Genomic DNA, 14,915 nt, shown 5'->3' with positions numbered 1-14,915 from the left:
ATCCTCTGTGTGGAGTTTGGATGCTCTCCCCGTGTCTGCGTGGGTTTCCTCCGGGGGTTCCGGTTTCCTCCCACAGTCCAAAGACATGTAGGTCATGTGACTCGGCCGGACTAAATTGTCCCTCGGTGTGTGTGTGTGGGGGCGGGGGGGCTGTGATGGACTGGCGGCCTGTCCAGGGTGTCTTCCCGCTTGCCGCCCAATGACTCCTGGGATAGGCTCCAGCATCCCCGCGACCCTGTGTAGGATAAGCGGTTTGGATAATGGATGGATGGATGGATGGTGTCACTATAACGCGTCGAACTGGGTTGCTGTAGTACCACTAGTTACCACCAGGTGTCGCCATAATAGCTAAAAACAACGTGAGAGTGAGCGGCGATCACAACCTCGGTGCAGGGCTGCAGTCAGCTCAGTTGGATAAGAGTTCCCAAGATGTTTAAATTAAAAAATATATATATTTAATTCGACAACAGCCTACTAAATACTGCAAGCTGTTCACAGCATATTTAGCTTTACTGACACACACACATACACACAAATGACAGGAAAAGGGAAAATAGAGAGAGAGAGAGAGAGAGAGAGAGAGAGAGAGAGAGAGAGAGAGAGAGAGAGAGAGAGAGAGAGGGGAGAGAGGGAGATGCACTGTTGCAAATACCAAACTGCTTCCATCAAATAACAGACCCTCAGGTGCAGCACTACTATACCAGCCCACCCCTTACTATGTGATGTCACATATCAGGAATGGCCGGGGCAGCGTTGTGTGTGTGTGTGTGTGTGTGTGTGTGTGTGTGTGTGTGTGTGTGTGTGTCCGTATCTCTGCATCTGTGCGCTGCATGTGTACAGTTGCTATAATAACTCCAGCTGGGAGAGTAGGGAGTCTGGTTTGTGTTAGCGTGAGTAGTCAGCATGGTAATACTACACAGCTGCATCGCTGCAGAATTTCAATAACTCACAACTTGAGTATGTGGAAGGCCTCGGAGTTATGCAGCGATGAGGTTCTGTGTGTGTGTGTGTGTGTGTGTGTGTGTGTGTGTGTGTGTGTGTGTGTGTACGTGTGTGTGCATGTTTAGCTATCCGTGTGTGGACCAAATGTCCTCATTAGGATAGCAGAACCTGACAGCACCTACCTTGTGTGGACATTTCAGAGGTCCTCACAAGGAAAAGGGTCTATTTTAGGGTTAGGACTTGATTTTAGGGTTATGGTTAGAATTAGGGTTAGGTTAAGGTTAGGGTAAGGGTTAGGCATGTAGTTTGCGTGGTTAAGGTTCGGGTTAAGGGCTAGGAAATTAATGTAGTCAATGAGGGGTCCGCACAAGGATAGTGAAACCAGACTGTGTGTGTGTGTGTGTGTGTGTGTGTGTGTGTGTGTGTGTGTGTGTGTGTGTGTGTGTGTTTGTGTGTTTTGTTGCATACCTGAGAGTTTTCAGTTTCCCCCCCTCTTCTACATTGCACAGCCAACATGTAACTAGATGGACTGATATGTAAAGGTTATTTGTGTGTTATTTTTGGGCAATCTAAGGTGTACAAACACAATACTGTGTATGAGTCTTGCCCCAGGAATGCTGCTGTGTGTGCTGGAGGGACAGTCACCCTCATGCAGGAAAGGATGAACACATGTAGAGGAAGCAGGGACAGGATATGGCATTGTAACAAAGAGAAGCATCTCACACACACACACACACACACACACACACACACACACACACACACACACACACACACACAAGCATGCACGCAAGCAAAGACCCCTTTTGTTCTGAAAGCTGATTCCTTTATTCGGGGAATTTTGTCGCAACACTTTCTTGACGTTCTCTCATCAGGGCTGAACATGTGTAACGACACACTGGTCTGTGTTGCAGGACACACTGGTCTGTGTTGTTAGGACACACTGGTCTGTGTTTGTTAGGACACACTGGTCTGTGTTGTTAGGACACACTGGTCTGTGTTTGTTAGGACACATTGGTCTGTGTTTGTTAGGACACACTGGTCTGTGTTTGTTAGGACACACTGGTCTTTGTTGTCAGGACACACTGGTCTGTGTTTGTTAGGACACACTGGTCTGTGTTTGTTAGGACACACTGGTCTGTGTTTTTTAGCACACACTGGTCTGTGTTGTTATTTTCTGTGTTGTTAGGACACACTGGTCTGTGTTTGTTAGGACACACTGGTCTGTGTTTGTTAGGACACACTGGTCTGTGTTGTCAGGACACACTGGTCTGTGTTTGTTAGGACACACTGGACTGTGTTTGTCAGGACACACTGGTCTGTGTTTGTTAGGACACACTGGACTGTGTTTGTTAGGACACACTGGTCTGTGTTTGTTAGCACACACTGGTCTGTGTTGTTATTTTCTGTGTTGTTAGGACACACTGGTCTGTGTTTGTTAGGACACACTGGTCTGTGTTTGTTAGGACACACTGGTCTGTGTTTGTTAGGACACACTGGTCTGTGTTGTCAGGACACACTGGTCTGTGTTTGTTAGGACACACTGGACTGTGTTTGTTAGGACACACTGGTCTGTGTTTGTTAGCACACACTGGTCTGTGTTGTTATTTTCTGTGTTGTTAGGACACACTGGTCTGTGTTTGTTAGGACACACTGGTCTGTGTTTGTTAGGACACACTGGTCTGTGTTGTCAGGACACACTGGTCTGTGTTTGTTAGGACACACTGGTCTGTGTTTGTTAGGACACACTGGTCTGTGTTTGTTAGCACACACTGGTCTGTGTTGTTATTTTCTGTGTTGTTAGGACACACTGGTCTGTGTTTGTTAGGACACACTGGTCTGTGTTTGTTAGGACACACTGGTCTGTGTTGTTAGGACACACTGGTCTGTGTTTGTTAGGCCCCACGGGTCTGTGTTTGTTAGGACACACTGGTCTGTGTTTGTTAGGACACACTGGTCTGTGTTGTTAGGACACACTGGTCTGTGTTTGTTAGGACACACTGGTCTGTGTTGTCAGCCTCCATTGATGGATCCAGCTATTACTGACGCTTGTCTGTGGTGCTCTATCTTAGCTCAGTTGCAAAATTATTTGCGGAACGTGCACGGCAACCTCTGCAGACTGTTTTCTCTTGGTCCGTGGCTTTTAAATTAAGACACCTTCCACTTAGTGAAGTTTCACTCATATGGGATGTGGGATTACTAGCGCCTCCTCTGGTCGGTCGGGGCGCCTGTTCTGGGGGGGAATAGTGTGATCCTCCCAAGCGCTACATCCCCCCTGGTGAAACTCCTCACTGTCAGGTGAAAAAAGGTGGCTGGTGACTCCACATGTATGGGAGAAGGCATGTGGTAGTCTGCAGCCCTCCCCGGATCAGCGGACGGGGTGGAGCAGGGACCCGGACGGCTCGGAAGAGTGGGGTGATTTGCCGGTTACAATTGGGGAGAAAAAGGGCAGAAAAAAAGAGGAAGTAAAATTATTTGTTTTTATTTTGTAATGGTCATTTTGGACTATCCATAATTAAGTAGATGATTGTGTTCAAAAGTCACTCAGCCAAACTTCTGAAAACAAATTTCCATGATGCACGATGCACCCACCTGTGGGTGGCGTTCATTTTTTGGGTACCAAATGTCATAAAATGTCCAAGGAAAAACTGTTTCCAGTCTATCTTTTCACTAGAAGTGTACATGAGAGTAATCTCTGCCTGGCTTCAGAGGAAACCCAGGGGGTGGAAGAGCAGCAAGGCTGCAGCTGATGCTTATAGAGTCTGGGACTCTGCAGGCCGGCCACCGTTTGCAGATAGATTCCTGGAGAAGCTGTCCAGAGAGACGCATGAAGAATAAAACAATGAAGACCAAGTGGAAATGGGTCACCGAAGCCTCAGCTGTGTCATGGACAAAACGGAAACTAGTCCGAGACCTCCCCGGCATGAAGCGGCAAAACGCAGAACAGCGGTTTCTCGGGTTTCATCGTATCAACAGGAACCGATGAAGGGGAACTCAAATCACAGGAAACTTCAGTTGATGAAGGCATCCGGTGTTTGATAACTGATCAGAATCAGAATCAGAACACTTTATTCATCCCCGATGGGAAACTGGGTTCTGTTACAGACACACGCTCCAATAACCAAAAACTAACAAGACACAAGATGAGAAAATAGAGACAAATAGAAATAAAAGATAGAATAAGAACTAGAAATAAGAACAAAATATATCAACAAGCATGGTGCACATAACACCCTATCTATTTGTTTATTTTTTTTAATTTCCCCTCCTTTTTCTCCCCCATTGTAACCAGCCAATCACCCCACTCTTCCGAGCCGTCCCGGTCGCTGCTCCACCTCCTCTGCCGATCCGGGGAGGGCTGCAGACTACCACATGCCTCCTCCCATACTACCCCCCCCCAGTTCCCACTCCCCCTGAACAGGCGCCCCGACCGACCAGAGGAGGCGCTAGTGCAGCGACCAGGACACATACCCACATCCGGCTTCCCACCCGCAGACATGCCCAACTGCGTCTGTTAGGGATGCCCAACCAAGCTGGAGGTAACACGCAGATTCAAACCGGCAATCCCCATGTTGGTAGGCAACGGAACTGCTCAGGAAAGGTCACAGGAAGTTGAATCAGTTCATCTGGACACAACGTTTATTGACAGATACATTTCATCGTCATCTAAGTGACCTCTTCAGTCTCAACTGACTGCAGGAAACCCCACCCTTATAAACAACACAGTGGCATAACGACTCAAACCAACTACCATTTTCATATGCAAATAAGGGCGTGACCATTAGCTAGAGTTACAATGGCCATGTGTGCTATTCACAGAGGATTGGGGAATGGTTGCAATCACAACATTGTAAGATGGTGACAGGTGTACTTTTAGCGCCCCCCCGGTTCAGGGATGGTCGTTCCCTCTTCACATAGATGGCCTCTGACTCCCTGTTCAAACCAGCGTTCCTCCCTATCAAGGATGTGCACATCCTCATCCCTGAAAGACTGGCCACTGGCCTGTAGATGGTGTAGACCAGGGGTGCCCAACTCCAGGTATTTGTTCCAACCATGCACTACACCACCTGGTTTAACTAATTAGCTCACCTCTTGGACCAAGGAGGGAAAGGAATTAGTTAAATCAGGTGGTGTTGTGCATGGTTGCAACAAATACCCGCAGACACTGCAGCCCTCGAGGCCTGGAGTTGGGCACCCCTGGTGTAGACTGTGGAGTCCTGGCCTCACGTGTTAGCTCTCCTGTGTTGTGCCAACCTCTTGGCCAGCGTCTGTTTAGTTTCCCCAATGTTCAAGTCACGACAATCCTCCTGGCACTTAACAGCATACACTGTATTGCTCTGTTTGTGCTGGGGGACCCAATCCTTGGGGTGGACAACTTCTGGCACAGTGTGTTTGGGGGTTTGAAAGCAATGTTTTTAAAAACGAGTGAGTACCTGACCTAGTACTGTGCTCCAGTACTCAGCCGTCTGTTTACCAGTGGAACTCGGTGTGCCATAGGAAAGCAGGGCGGACGGGGCAATATGAAACAAAGAAGCATAAATCCTCTGAGGTTCATCAGCTGAGGTTTAAACAGCTCTGCTGCAAAACCGCAATGGCATGCTTCCTGTTGATTTTGGCTGCTTCAAACTTCTAGCTGCTTTCTCTGTTAGCTGACACTGAGGTAGGGTTTCAAGTTCCAGTTTTTCTTTGTCAGCCAACCAAGTTTGCTCAAAAAATGCTCATAAAATGAGTTGGACTTGGATGCTCGTCATTAAGAACACAAAGGACATCCACAGTGATCTATGCCTATGTTGACAGGAAAATAAAGGAATAAGAGAATATATCTTTCTTGACTGGGTGCAAAAGCAAGACTCAACAGTTTGACAAATTGGTAAAATCGTATTATTTACCACAATATCACAATCAGGAATTACACAAAGCCATGTAGGCTGTTTCTGAAGCAAATGTCTGAAGCTGGTTCTGGGCGGCACGGTGGCCCAATGGTTAGCACTGTCGCCTCACAGCAAGAAGGTCCTGGGTTCGAACCCCCAGGCCGTCCCAGGTCTTTTCTATGTGTAGTTTGTATGTTCTCCCCGTGTTTGCGTGGGTTTCCCCCGGGTGCTCCGGTTTCCTCCCACCATCAAGAAGACATGCATGTTAGGGTTAATACTCCTGTCTATGCCCCAGAGAAGGCACTGGAAAGAAGAATTGGAGTTGGTCCCCAGGCGCTGCAGCTGCTCCTAGCTACATGGCTAGGCTGGTTTAAATGCAGAGGATGAGTTTCCCCAAGGGGATTAATAAAATAATATGTTATCTTAACTGAAGAGAGCAGCCATTGGTACCGGATGAAAAGATAAGATGCCAGCAGGCGATCAAAGTATTTAAAGTCCATGTCACAACTGAGACGAGAGTTAGCATATGATGCTAGCTACAGCAGCAGGGGTGAGTAGTCGATGGCTGCGTGAATTCATGTTTGCAGCGGCCTCACCCAGTACTGGTGTTGGAAGACGGCAGCATTGAATCCACATTTGCGTCTTAAGTTTTGTTTTCGTTTGATGGCTGGGAGAGCTTGGTGTGCTGTGGACCCAGGGACCACGGCCTCTCCCGGAGCTGAAACGGGGCAGGCTAAGCTAACTGCTAGCCCATGCAGACCGGCACTTCCAATAACACTGGCGGCGGCCTCACCTGGTGTCGACTGTGGTGTTATTCATGTCGTCGTGTGGAGTGAGGGGAGGTGTGTCGAGGGTGTCTGGCTGGGAGAGCTGGAGCTGGTTCTGCTGGGAGAGCTTAGTCTGCTTCGTCTGGAAGCGGGGCAGGCTAAGCTAACTGCTAGCCCATGCAGACCGGTAGTTCCGACAGTCATCCTGGCTGCATTCGCTCCCTTGGACAGTGATTTTTTGTTTAGTTTGGATATATGTGTTAGTTTGGATATGTGTGTTCTTGTAGTTTTCGGGTGTGTCTTTGTGTTGTACTGCTGTGGGCTAGGGGAAACGGCATTTCGAAATGACAAATAAAGTGTTCCTGTTCCTGATTTCTAGTAATGCGTTGTTCTTCATTCCAGATATACTGGGGGGACATTGATCTCTAGCTTACTGCTCACCACAGCTGAGTGGGTTTTGTCCGTCTTGCAGCTAGCCATGCTCTCAGTGAATGGAGGCTGGTTCATTTATGCTTCTGGCCTGCTGAAGGAGCTAGCTCAACTCTTTTTGAGACCAATGGCAATTTCTCAAATGTAGCATCGCTTCGTGTTGAGGTGTGTGGAGGTGCCGTGGGCCTCCTCTGTGATGGGAGGTGACCATCTGATAAACCCAGTGACTTCACCGCTGTCATCTGACCATCTTTCCCCTTTCTAACATCAGTGTCTGGTTTCGACATATGTGGTCATCTACATGATTACATCACTTCCTGTTTATTGGTATGCAACAGATGTCTCCGTAGAAGTACTTACTGCATAGTGTCCTTCCTGTAATCGGGTACCTACAGTGGCCGAAAAGCGAAATCAAACCTGCGTGTTTAATTCTCTGGTAACGAATTAATCCCAGTTAATATGTCTCATGGTGTGTGTGTGGAATGTGTAGCGTCCAGGCCGGGGGTTTGGCTCCCAGAGTATGTCAACAGAGTTGTGGGTTTGTCATTCTGCTAGAGTAGGATTAGCTCAGCAGATTGCAAGCCATGGCTGAGCAGTATAAAAACAGACACACACACACACACACACTGCTGAGTAGTGCTGACTAAAGTGCTCTGGGTTTGAATGTTTTGTGTGTTTTCTGTTATTTCACAGGATAATGTTGCGGTGTGTCGACGGCAGGTTTCAGCTGGATAACTCGGCTGGGTGGCGGCGTAGCCTCAGCTGACGAGGGGTCAGGGGTGTTGGTGTGTGTGTTTGCAGGTTTGACAAACCATCGGAAAAGTATCAAAATCCTTTTCCGTCCTACGTGTGTCCACATGGTGGAGAAAGTGCGTTTTATGTCTTTAAACGTGTGTGTTTACCTGCAGGTTGTATGGTTTTGTTTCTGTTCTAGTCTGTTCTCCAGAATGGTGGTGGAAATGCTTGCCCTTTATTAACTTTGTGACTGAAAACATATTGTAGCGAATTCAGGGTGGGGTGGGGGTGGGGGGCAGCAAGGGAACCGCCACAGCCGGGACGCGAAGCTGGATCTCTCGCACCATGCACGGGCGACAATATACAACGTTAACCGTTGTCGCCTGTAGTGCGGGAGATCCGGGTTTGGGCCCTGGCTGTGGCGGTTCCCAGCTGTGGTGGTTCCCGGCTGTGGCGGTTCCCGGCTGCGGTGGTTCCCGGCTGCGGGGGTTCCTGGCTCTGGCGGTTCCCGGCTGCGGTGGTTCCCAGCTGCGGTGGTTCCCGGCTGCGGGGGTTCCTGGCTCTGGCGGTTCCCGGCTGCGGTGGTTCCCAGCTGCGGTGGTTCCTGGCTGCGGGGGTTCCTGGCTGTGGCGGTTCCCGGCTGCGGTGGTTCCCGGCTGCGGTGGTTCCCGGCTGTGACGGTTCCCGGCTGCCCCCCTGAATTCGTTACATTGGTGTCAGAAGTGGGATGGTGACACCGTGAGGCCATCGGAAGCACATGCGCCCAGAAGCGTGAGGGAGTTGATATGCTGAAGTGCGGGGATAAATACGAAGACTCGCTAGCCCTTGGCTAAGGGGTTAGATCCTTTAGTCGACTGTCTAACATAGTCGCTTGTGGTGCAGGAGACCCGGGTCCACATCCTGGCTGTGGCGGTTCCCTGGCTCCCCCCCAAATTTGCTGCAATATTTTTAATTTCCTTCATTATTATTTGCTTCATCATTTCCACTACCTTGGAAGAAATATTTAAGTATCTAAAAGGGCAACTTCGGGGGCGTCCAGGTAGCATAGCGGTCTATTCTGTTGCGTACCAACACGGGGATTGCCGGTTCGAATCCCTGTGTTACCTCCGGCTTGGTAGGGCGTCCCTACAGACACAATTGGCCGTGTCTGCAGGTGGGAAGGCGGATGTGGGTATGTGGCCTGGTCACTGCACTAGTGCCTCCTCTGGTCAGTCGGGGCGCCTGTTCAGGGGGGAGGGGGAAACTGGGGGGAATAGCGTGATCCTGCCACGTGCTACGTCGCCCTGGCAAAACTCCTCACTGTCAGGTGAAAAGAAGTGGCTGGTGACTCCACATGTATGGGAGGAGGCATGTGGTAGTCTGCAGCCCTCCCCGGATCGGCAGAAGAGGTGGAGCAGCGACTGGGAGGGCTCGGAAGAGTGGGGCAATTGGCCGGGTATGATGAGGGAGAAAAAAGGGGGGGGAGATAAGTATCAAAATCCTTTGCAATCTTACATACATGGTGGAGAAAATGTATTTTGTGTCTTTAAAAGTGTGTGTTTACATGGTTGTGTTTTGGGGTTGTTTTTTTTTTTGCTGTTTGTCCAGTCTTCTAGAGAGTGGTGGCGGAAATGCTTGCACTTTATTGACTTTGTGTGACTCAAAACGTACTTTTTTTATGGATCCCCCCCCTTTTGAAAGAAATGTAGAGAGAGAGAGATGATGGTGTAGGCACACCATCATCTCTCTCTCTCTCTCTCTCTCTCTCTCTCTCTCTCTCTCTCTCTCTCTCTCTCTCTCTCTCTCTCTCTCTCTCTCTCTCTCTCTCTCTCTCTGTGTGTGTGTGTGTGTGTGTGTGTGTGTGTGTGTGTGTGTGTGTGTGTTTGTGTGTGTCAGACCGAAGTAGACTGTAATTTAGTTGAACAGAAGGAGGAGACAGATGGGAGGAGGAGGGACAGCAGCAGAGAGGGAGAGACAAAGCAAGATAGAGGAAAGAGGAGTTGTTCAGCCTAGACAGGGTTCTCTGAAGCCTGGAACGGAGAAGTGTTATCCGGCCTTGTAAGATGGCCTTGTAATTACACATGTGATTACAAGGCCATCTTTTACTCGCCTTTTGACTGCACAGCCACTGAAAGGCGCTATTTGGAGAGTTTTTACTATTGGGTTTTACCCTGGATGCCCCATGTTGGGTGGAAGTTTCACCCAACATGGGGCATTCAGGGTAGAGCTTGGTTCTCACCATTGTCTGCAATGTTAAAAGGCCCTTTGTCTTCGGTTTTATCCGTGCTCACTTATTTTGTGTTTCAGCACAGTAGAGTGTGTCACACACTCTACTGTGTGTGAAACAATGTAACACACATAGATAAGTCAGGGCGGCACAGCGGCGCAGTCGTTAGCACAGTCGCCTCACTGCAAGAAGGTCCTGGGTTCGAGCCCCAGGGTAGTCCAACTTTGGGGGGTCGTCCTGGGTCGTCCTCTGTGTGGAGTTTGCATGTTCTCCCCGTGTCTGCGTGGGTTTCCTCCGGGTGCTCCGGTTTCCTCCCACAGTCCAAAGACATGTAGGTCAGCTGAATCGGCCGTACTAAATTGTCCCTAGGTGTGAATGTGTTTGTGTGTGTGTGTGTGTGTGTGTGTGTGTGTGTGTGTGTGTGTGTGTGTGTGTGTGTGTGTGTGTCGGCCCTGTGATGGACTGGCGGCCTGTCCAAGGTGTCTCTCCGCCTGCTGCCAAATGACTGCTGGGATAGGATCCAGCAGCATCCCCGCGACCCTGAGAGCAGGATAAGCGGCTTGGATAATGGATGGATAAGTCCGCGACAACACCTGTATTGTGTTGTATCCATCCATCCATCCAGTATCCAAACCCAGAACCTTCTTGCTGTGAGGTGACTGCGCTAACCACTGCACCACCGTGCCGCCCACGGTGTTATATGCCACATTGAAACATAGAATAAGTGATCACAGATAGTTGGATGGATGGATGGATGGATGGATGGATGGATGGATAGATAGATAGTTTTATTAGCCACATGACCAAGGCCAGTGGAATTTGTTTTTAGCACACAAACTCTGCAGCACAGTACATACATGGAAAACAGCAGACACTCCACATATTCTCATGAACAATACAGTTACACAATAACAGAAATAAACATATCATGCATAACAATTAGGTGAATGTTGGTATTTATGCCAGTGGTATGTGAGGAGGGGACTATGGGGAGGAATTTAGAATTTGATGGCTAGGGGAAAAAAACTGTTTGTGAAGCGTTTAGTCTTAGTGGACAGTGACCTGTAGTGCCTCCCTGAGGGAAGGAGCTGGAAGAGGTGATGAGCAGGATGTGAGGACTTGGAGATGATCTTTTTTGCTCGCTTTACAGTCCGGTTAGTATGTAGAGATTCAGCTGAGGGGAGTGGGTTGCCTATGATTTTGGGTGCCTTGTTGACAATCTGCTGCAGTTTTTTTCCGTGTTTGACTGTCCGTGCCACTGCACCATACTGTAATAGAAGATGTTATGATGGATTTAATAATGGCTGAGTAAAACAGAACGAGCAGTTGATGTTTGAGCCGGTATTTTTTAAGCTGCCTAAGAAAGTAAAGTCGTTGTTGAGCTTTTGCAATGATGTGTTCTGTGTTAATTTTCCACTTCAGGTTATTGCTGATGTATGTTCCAAGGAATTTAAAAGAGTCGGTGGCGGTGATGGGGTCTCCGTTCATTTGTATGGGTGTTTTAGGATTTAGCATGCATCGGAAGTCAATAATGAGTTCTTGGGTTTTGGCTGTATTAAGCAGAAGCTTGTTGTTTGTACACCACGTGACAGCTTGGTCTACTGCAGTGCGGTACTGGGTTTCATCATTGTTGGCGATGAGGCCTACAATGGTTGTGTCGTCTGCGTATTTTATTATTTTCACAGAGCTATCCATAGATGTAAAGTGGGTGGTTTAAAGTGAGAACAGCCAGGGGGCGAGAACACAGCCCTGAGGGGCACCTGTACTGAGGGTGAGAGGGTGTGAGGCTAGGTTATTAGGTAGAGTGGAAGGCGAATGTAGTTAGCTTTTTAACATTGGGGGCAATAGTGGATCTACACACATGGGCCATGTTTCAAGGTGTGATCCAGTTTATCTGAGTGAAGGTTGTGTGGGTTCCTCCCACAGGCCAAAGACATGCAGACATGCATGCTAGGAGACCTGGAGCCTATGAATGGTCTTTAGGTGTGTGTGTGTGTGTGTGTGTGTGTGTGTGTGTGTGTGTGTGTGTGTGTGTGTGTGTGTGTGTGTGTGTGTGTGTTCCGTTTTATATTGAGTGCTGTGTATGTTGGCTAGTGTATACACATGTGAGCATGCACGTGTCACCATTGAGAGGTGACGGCCCCTCATTCTCTTCTCTGATGTGATTGGCTCAGCTCAAGTGAGAGGAAATTAATGTTTGACAGAGAGAGAGAGAAAGAGAGAGACACAGTAGTTGGTCATAAGGTACACTTCCTGCCGGCTGGGAAAGACAAACAGAGAGAGAGGGAGGTAGACAAAGGGGCGGAGATTAGGAGGTGATGAAGGTGGAGAGGAATGTTGACATGTGTCCTCTGTGTTCGTCATGGTTACTCATTAACCACTGCATAATAATGTAGTTCTACCCGTCACCACTATCGAGTAAACGCCGGCCAGCTTTTCAGGAAAACAAATATCACCAGTGAGTCAAAGTCAATTAAAGTAAGTGGAGTATGTGGGAAGACACACAGTCCTCGTGTTAAAGAAAGTGAAACTTAACCGGAGGTCCATGCACCACAAGAAACTCACACACCCTTATCAGAATCAACCAGAGAGGATGGGCCCAGGTGTACTTTAAAGAAAAAAAAATTTTTTTGGCCTAAGGCCCTATTGCTATTGTGTTATATATATATATCTCCATCCATCCATCCATCTATCCATCAAGCCATTCATTATCCAAGCTGCTTACCCAATTGGGGTCACGGGGATGCTGGATGGAGCCTATCCCAGCAATCATTGGGCAGCAGGCGGAGAAACACCCTGGACAGGCTGCCAGGCCATCACAGGGCCCACACACACACACACACACACACACACACACACACACACACACACTTGCTGGTTGTCCATCGTGCCCGATGATGACCATCTTCTTCTATTTGTGGGTCCTTTGGTGGCTGAATAGTCCGATCCTGGATGCACAATTGCGGTTGCAGACCGGGCATGTAAAAGTGGTGCTGGAGGGGGTAGGGGTAGCTTTGCGAGCATGCCTCTTCGCACGCTTTGCTACACGGTGTTGTGTGCGCTGGTTTTCCATGTACTTTACTCCCTCTGAGATGTGAGAGCGCCAGGTTGTGCAGCAGAAAGCAAGTTCCTCCAAAGAAGAGGGGTTGATCTGACATCTTTTTAGTGTGGTCTTCATTTGGTCTTTGAACCGCTTCTTCTGCCCACCAGCAGTGCGTTGGCCAAGGCGTAGTTGGCTGTAGAGGACTTTTCGTGGGAGTCGTTCGCTGGGCATGCGGATAACATGCCCAAGCCACCTGAGTTGATGGTGTTTTAGGGTAGACTCCACGCTGCAGCTGCCTGCCCGCTCCAACACCTCTGTGTGTGGCACTCTGTCCTCCCAAGTAATGCCGAGGATCCTCTGGAGACATTTTACATGGAAGGCCTCCAGGCTTCTGAGATGGTGGCTGTAGATGGTCCATGCCTCACATCCATAGAGTAGTGTGGAGATGCACACTGCTCTGTAAACAAGCACTTTAGTGTGGAGATTGAGGTTGCTGTTTTGGAAAATCCTTCTCCTTAGACGGCCAAAAGATGTTGAGGCTTGTTTGAGGCGGTGCTGAATCTCATCGTCTATTTTGCAGGTGTCGGATAGCATACTTCCCAGGTATTTGAAGGCAGGAACAGTGGCCAGCTGTTGCCCTTCTGCTGTGAAGGTTGTTGGGTGGTTTGGGAGGCTGGCAGTCAACTGACAGATTACCTCTGTCTTTTGGGTGTTAATAATCAGTCCCATTCTCCTGTATGCAGTTACAACTGCCGACAGAGTGTTTTGTAGAGCTTCTGGTGTGTGAGCTACCAGGGCACAATCATCGGCATACTGTAGCTCAGTAATGGTCTCAGAGGTCAACTTGGTGGTTGCCTGAAACCTCCTGATGTTGAATAGGTTTCCATCGAGCCTGAAGTCAATGGTCACTCCAGCCTGCTTCTCCAGCCTCCTTTGTAACAGTGTTGTAACAAAGACTAAGAAGATATTGAACAGGACTGGGGCTAGCACACAGCCTTGTCTGACTCCAGTCTGCACACCAAATTGCTCAGAACTGCGGTTCCCTACTACCACTCGGGCCATCATTCCTGAGTGAAACTGTCCAAGAATGGTAAGAAACTTGGGTGGACATCCAAATTTCTTCAGGACTTGCCACAGTAGGGCCCGGTTAACTGTATCAAATGCCTTTGAGAGGTCTATGAATGCTATGTATAGATCCTTGTGCTGTTCTCTACATTTCTCCTGGAGCTGGCGTGTCACAAAGATCATGTCAACGGTCCCTCTATCCTTTCGGAAGCCGCATTGTGACTTTGGTATGACCTGTTCGGCTACTGCGAGTGTTAGTCTGCGGAGCATGATCTTGGCTAGAACCTTTCCTGCAATGGCCAGCAGTGAAATGCCCCTACTGTTGGAGCAGATGGATTTGTCTCCTTTGTTTTTATAAATGGCCACAATGTTGGCATCTTTCCACTGTTGGGGGACACACTCGCGACTCCACACCTCAAGGATATAGAGATGCAGTGTCCTCGTACAGAGGTAGCCTCCTTCCTTGAGGATTTCAGCTGGAATATTATCAGGTCCAGGGGTTTTGTTGTTTTTCAGGGTCTTGACTGCATGTAGGATTTCTTTAAAAGATGGTGGGAGGTCTAGGTCTTGCAAAGTAGGCTGTTCAGGGAGTTCTGCCAGTACAGTTGAGTCCACTGGGGGGGAGCTGGTTGAGCAGGGTGTTAAAATGCTCAGCCCACCGCTCCACTAACAGGGCCTGATCCTTGATGAGAGTTGTTCCATCAGCAGACCTAACGGGTGTCAGGGAGCAGTTTCTGGGGCCATAGATGGCCTTAACTGCATCATAGAAACCATGCATGTCATTCCTATCTGCATGAGCCTGGATTTCGTTGGCTTTCAAAATCCACCACTCATTTTGCAGTTTCCGCAGAGCTGCT

At 48.8% G+C, this 14,915-nt stretch overlaps 1 protein-coding gene across 1 annotated transcript in view; it reads left to right on the top strand.

The window, feature by feature from the left end:
• The window catches only part of rassf3 (Ras association domain family member 3), a 196,142-nt gene that overhangs the window by 84,660 nt on the left and 96,567 nt on the right, over positions 1-14,915 (top strand). The gene's annotated exons all lie outside the window — the stretch shown is intronic.

The sequence above is a fragment of the Lampris incognitus genome, chromosome 3, assembly GCF_029633865.1.
Source record: "Lampris incognitus isolate fLamInc1 chromosome 3, fLamInc1.hap2, whole genome shotgun sequence".
Classification (NCBI taxonomy): Eukaryota; Metazoa; Chordata; class Actinopteri; order Lampriformes; family Lampridae; genus Lampris; species Lampris incognitus.
This window is presented reverse-complemented; position numbering and strand designations above follow the sequence as displayed.